Here is a 6,000-nt window from a genome sequence, read left to right as displayed (position 1 = left end):
AGCCATTTAAGATCGAGGTTGTCTGCCTCTCTGCCTCATTTTTTCCCCTTGGATTCATGGTGGTTTAACATTCACAGGTGATTGCAAAGTGGTTAAGGTGAACCCCAACAACCAGAAAGATAAATGACCTGTGAGAATGAATAAGAGACAGAAAGCCCCCAGCAACCCAAGAGGTGACTGAGGCTCATCATCCCATTTTTCCCACTAATTCATTCACACATTCATTAATTTTATCTCCAAAGTGCATTGAGCACTTATGTCTATACTGTATAGGAAGAAACGACATGAGGGAAATAGTAGAGCAGCTTCCATTGTGGCAAGAGACAGATATGTCATTCTTCTTTTGTCTATATATTATTTTGATTAGGGCAGCAAACTCATAGTGAGAAGGCCCAGTATATTTTTGTGGTTAGACTAACAGTAGAGAAGCATCATCTTCCCATTGAGCTGTACCTCTTCACTGATGGTTCTCTGATTATGTCTACAGGGTACCAACTGGTCCTGAGAGCATAGGCAGCATTCTGCTCAGCCCAGGTAAAGTTAGCTGTCTTGTATGATGGGTATCAGGGAGCTTGAGCATCTCTGGCATAGGCTGCTTATCCCAGCTCATTGGAGGCTTGCACTTTCATTAACTATATAAGCCCTTGACATGACAATTTCTACATGATCTAGCTTCTATACCTTGTTAGTTGAATGTCCTTTAATATAAAGATTTATGCTAACACTTTTTAGATTTGAATAACTCACCAATCTCTGTGGTAATACATACATGTGCATTTTTATTTTTATACAACTTTAGAGAATATATGATTATCTCCATAAAACAGATAGAGACATGAGAAGTCGGAGAGATAGAAGGAGAGAACGTCATGGAACATTCTCCTTCATTTAATACTTTCTGAATAACTTTTGTACTCCAGGCCTTGAGTTGTATCTGATATTGAGGACAAAGGCATATCTTTCAGAATCTGAACATTTTTCTGTCAAGGAAGTGTTGCCTGCACAAAAGAGGCGGGAACAAAAAAGAGGAAAATAGGGCCAGAGCTTGTGTCATACCAAACACCCTAGGTTTATCTGAGTAAGATCCATGTCCCATCTCTTCCATCCCTCTGCCCCAGCCTCCTCCTCCACTCTTCCCTCCTCCCCCATGGCAGTCAAACCCTCCCCTCTCTGACTCAGACAATAGTTCTTTCTGGAACATCTTCCTTGGAAGGATAACAACAGTGTTTTCACTGGTGGTGTCATCATGTGATCAAAGCATAGCTCAGGAAATGGGGTCCTCTGAAAGCTGTTTATCTAAAATCTCTTGTTTCACCAGTTGGAGCATTTTAAGAGAACATTCTGCACCTTCTCTCCCGAGGGCAACTCTTTCAGTTACCTGTGTACTAAGGGCCAGGCAGAGGCCACACATACTTTTGCAGTAAAAGGAAACACTCCCCATGTAGGATGACCCCTGCCTCCCCTGGTGCTCCTCTACCTCCCCAGCCCCAGCTGTGCTGGAGGCCAGAAGGAAATCCTGATCTAGTCTCTCACAGGAAGTCTGAATGATTCTAGGCAGAGGAGATTTAAAGACAAAAAGCTCTAATTCCAGACTTAGGTGGGAGTGGTTTTTTTTTTTTTTTATTACTGACAAAAAACAGAGTTCCCTTTCTTGGTTATTCAGATGAACTCAGAGTAAATATTTATCCTTTTAGCTAATAGGTCTGTTTTGAGGAGTTCAGTGATTCCCAGACAACCAGGCTGATGGATCGTTTCTTGCTTCCCCACTTGGAGGAGGATTGGGCAGAACAACTTGGCACAAAGAGCTCTTTTCCTGTGGCCTGCCTGTCGCTGGGTATGAGGTATAACACCCTTCTTTGTGCCAGAACAGGGTGGGTGTGAGGGAAGGCCTTGCTAGGACCTCCCAGCTCCACCACTCTGAAATGATTTAATGGTCATATCGTCAGTGTTCCCAGAGCAAACAGCCACCCACCTCTGAGGAGGAGAAAGCCGGATGGCTGGATCAGCAACCCCCACCCTTCTTCTCTTGTGTTTCAAAGCAGGACTTTGTTCACTGCAATTTGCACTGAGTGCAGAATTCATGCCATGGGCACTCCCAAAGTACACAGGCACACACACAGAGGATAATTTACATATATGAATAAATGCAAAGGTTACATATGGACATAATGCATGGAGAGTATTGAGGATAGGGGCTCCTCCTCATCCATCTTTGTATTCTCACATTGCCTAGCAGGGGCTGGCATAGAGAAGATGATTAATACATACTTTTTGAGTGAACACATGAATAATTCTAATTATGACCGTTTAGTCAGCACTTAGCAAGTGCCAGGCAGTAAGAGGAATGCTTCATAAACCATTCTTTTCTTTAACCCACACCTTGAGCCAGTGAGTGAGTTGCTGTTGCTCTGTTGCTCTCCTACTTTCATAGATGTGACGAGAGCAGAGTTGCAGGCCCTGTGTTACACTGAAGATGGTCGCCTGGCTAGCGGTAGTGAACGGCCTCTCATCCCAGAGCTGGTGCTCATCCTCTCCAGTACAAAGCTAAGACACTTCTGTAGCTGTCCCATGGAGAGACCACGGTGTCATTGCTGAGGTGCAAGCCCTATTTGTGAGTCTTCATTACTGAGTGTCTTGTCTTTGCCCTGTATCCCCCTTTATTTGCTACTCAAGGAGGCATTGGCTTCAGAGTAAAGATTGTGCGTCTGTGGTGGATAGGGACAAGAGCCTTGGTTTTTCTCTTTTGGAACGATACAGAAGTTTCTGAAAGAGTGAACTGATGTTTCCATTCCTCCCTCCCTTCTATGTTATTGTATGTTGGGTAACAGTGGCATGGAGGCCAGTGGTTCTGAGAACCCAGCATCTCTAGTGGAAGATACCTATCCCAGATGATCCAGGCTTGCTCAGTCCACAGACTCCCTAGTTTCCATATGGCCGTTTCCATAAGGCCTAGCTTCTATAGTTGGCCGAACATGCCCTAACACGTTAGACTCCTATGAAGCACTACTTCCGTGCTAACACATGCCTGTGTATGTCTCCGTTTACAAAGCCCTGGATATAACCATTGCTATACCCTTCCCCTTCTCTCTCCTCTCCTCCTTCCTTCCTCACTCATTCTCCTCCTCCCTCTCTTTGTCCTTAGCCTCCACCCCTTCCCTGCCTAACTCCCCTGCCCCAGCTCTCAATGTAGCCAGCCTGTTCTAAAATTCATGATCCTCCTCTTGTTTATGTCCTGAATGCTGAGGTTAGAGGTATGCACCACCTCATCTGATATTGTATTAATTTCCTGTCATTCCCAGAACAAATTATCACTGACTTGGCATTTTTTTCAAGTACTGCTCACTTATTGCCTTGTATTTCTGCAGGTCGGAAGTTTCAAGCACACTGGGCAAGGCTCTGCTTGGAGACACCTGAGGCTAAGCTCAAGGTAAGTACTGGTTGGACTCTTCGGAGGCTCTGAGAAAACACCTACTTTTAAATTCATTTATGTTGTTGGTAGAATTTAGCTCTTCATAGTTGCAAATGGATGTCTGTTTTCTTTCTGGCTTCTATTGTTCAAATACTCGTGTTTCCTGGAAAATTTGCATTTAAACTTGGCCTCTAATGCAGTGGAGCATGAAGAAGTGTGCCTCTGGAAGGTGATGGGGTAACAACGGCTCTAATCTCACAAATGGATAAGTGTTTTTGCAGGGCGGATGAAACAAACTAGGCCCCTTCCATCGTTCGATGCCAATTGTCTTATCAAAACATGTTGTTCTCTACCTATGGGGGATGCAGTTCTCAGTGTGACATCTTGGAAGTAGGACTAGGCCTCCAATTTACTTTTCATAGGGACCCATATGATTAGATTATGGCCACCTAGATACTCTCCTTTGAAGGTCAACTATGCCCTATAAAACCAGTTTCAGAGCAGTTCATAACTGACAATAGTAAATACATGAAAGCAGCCAATATTTTGACCTAGGACTTATGATCCCTGAACAATGAGACATAAAACTGATGTTCATAGACTATCTAGTCTCAAGTATTTTTCTCCATTAGTATGAAGAGCCCAAGACTGACTATTGGTCAGCAATTATTATTTGCTGTGACAGGCTACCCACAATTCCTTCCCATGTGCCTCCTTGCATCGCTCATCTTTGCCACACTTTGTAGCTCTCTTTCCCCCCTCCCTCCCTTCATCTTCTTAAGTAGCTGGAGAATGCCTAATTTTCTTAAGGACACCTATGATTAGATTATGCCCACCTAGATGCCCTCCTTTGAAGATCAGTTGTGCCATGTAAAACCAGACAATTATTGGAGCAATTTACAAGTTCCTGAGGTTAGGGCAATGGACCTTGGGAGTCTTTCTTAGTAATTTGATTGCCACTAATTAAAGCTGAGGGCAAGGATATAACAGAAGTCTAGAGAGATAAACGGGATTACCCCAGGCACATCTTAGTAGTGGCCAATGGCTTTTAAAGAAATTGCCAAAGCAGAAGAGATGAGTTACATCACTACTTAGAAGAAAAAAAGATAAAGCATCAGGAGGGCAAGGAAAAATGAGATGCATTCAATAGGTTTTGACTGATGGACCTGACAAGCTGCCATTCATGTATAATGTGATATTACATGGTGAAGGAAAAGGAAAACCTTCACACAGTCCCTGTAGAACAGTCCACATGTACTGAGTCCTCACTCTATGTACATCAAGCATAGTTCTAGGTGCCTTCCATGTATTGATTCACTTTATTTTCCACTGAATGAATGATATTCGGGCATTATTATCCTCATCTATCTATGACTAAAAACTTGCCAAATGTTACATAGCTAGTGTCTGCCTGGTTCCTGACACCACATTCTCAGCCATTACATTGCATGTTTCTGGGATCATAACCTCTGAGGGATAAAGTCGTGGACGAAAGGACTAGGGCAAAAGGAAAACATAAAGTAAGGGTCTGTGACGCTGATGTGGGGTAAGGCCAGTGAAAATCGACATGATCTCCTAGGCAGAGCCTGGAAGTTAATGTAAGGACTGATTCTGTTGAAACAGTGAAGTAATGATGGTTGTGACCTTGGATAATTCATTTCAGTCTTCTACCCTCTCATTTTCATTATCAGGTAACTACAGTATGTGTCACATTCTTTAAACATTTCTCTTATTTTTAATGGCATACAAACATTATTTCAATGGGCTATACAAGTCTATGTTAATTGCCACCTAATATTTGTATTTTTTAAAATTCGACATTCCGGAGGTTATGTGGAGCCAAGGGTTCTCTAATTGCCTAAGTTTGGCTTTCTTCACATTAGGCTATCATTTCTGATAAATCACAAATGACCCATCCTTGTGTCTCTATCACTTTGTACTGGTTAGTTCTTGTCAAGTTGAACAACTAGGATCATCTTGGAAGAGGGAACCTCCCTTGAATAATTCTCTTCATCATTTTGGACTGTAGGTGTGCTCAGGGGATGTTTAAATGACTAATGGCTGACATGGGAGGGCTTAGCCACCGTGGGCAATACCACACCTGGATAGACAATCCTATGTGATATAAGCAGTTAAGCTGAGAAAGCCATGGAGCCAGTGTCCCTCCAAGGCCTCTGCTTCAGTTTCTGACTCTGGGTTTTTGCCTTGAGTTTCAGTCTTGGTTTTCCTTGGTGAAAGACTGTGAGCTGTAGATGAGAACCAACTCTTTCCTCACCAAGTTGGTTTTTGGTCAGAATGCTTTACCACAGGAAGAGAAAGCAAAGCTGGGTATGGATGGATTCCTTGTTTGTTTCCCTTCACAGGTATGTGAGGCCTAGGAGAGCTGATGACCTTGAGAATTTTGTCAGCAACTAGCAGAGGGTAATATGTAGATAAGGGGTAATATAGAAGCCAAAGGAGAGAGTTGGAGCAAGGTCAAAAGGTGGTGGAAGTAAGACGGAAGGGATGCGTGAAGTGAGGAACCTCAGGGCTGCAGCTGATTGGGTAAAGGGAGAAGGTGATGAAGGCCCTAATGAACTCAGGGGGAAAAG

The 6,000-nt window shown here is 43.3% G+C and overlaps 1 long non-coding RNA gene across 1 annotated transcript in view; it reads left to right on the top strand.

Annotated features, from left to right (window-relative positions):
- The first annotated feature begins 487 nt into the window (after window positions 1-487).
- LOC311578720 overlaps window positions 488-6,000 on the top strand; it is a 52,391-nt gene continuing 46,878 nt past the window's right edge. The window contains exons 1-4 of the long non-coding RNA XR_014772942.1: window positions 488-534; window positions 1,695-1,841; window positions 2,432-2,611; window positions 3,366-3,427. This is a non-coding gene — a long non-coding RNA (uncharacterized lncRNA). The remainder of the gene's footprint in view (window positions 535-1,694; window positions 1,842-2,431; window positions 2,612-3,365; window positions 3,428-6,000) is intronic.

Source organism: Acomys minous (genome assembly GCF_964271855.1).
Source record: "Acomys minous genome assembly, chromosome: 12".
In the NCBI taxonomy this organism is placed as follows: domain Eukaryota; kingdom Metazoa; phylum Chordata; class Mammalia; order Rodentia; family Muridae; genus Acomys; species Acomys minous.
The sequence above is the reverse complement of the archived record's forward strand: the minus strand, read 5'-3'. Positions and strand labels throughout refer to the sequence as shown.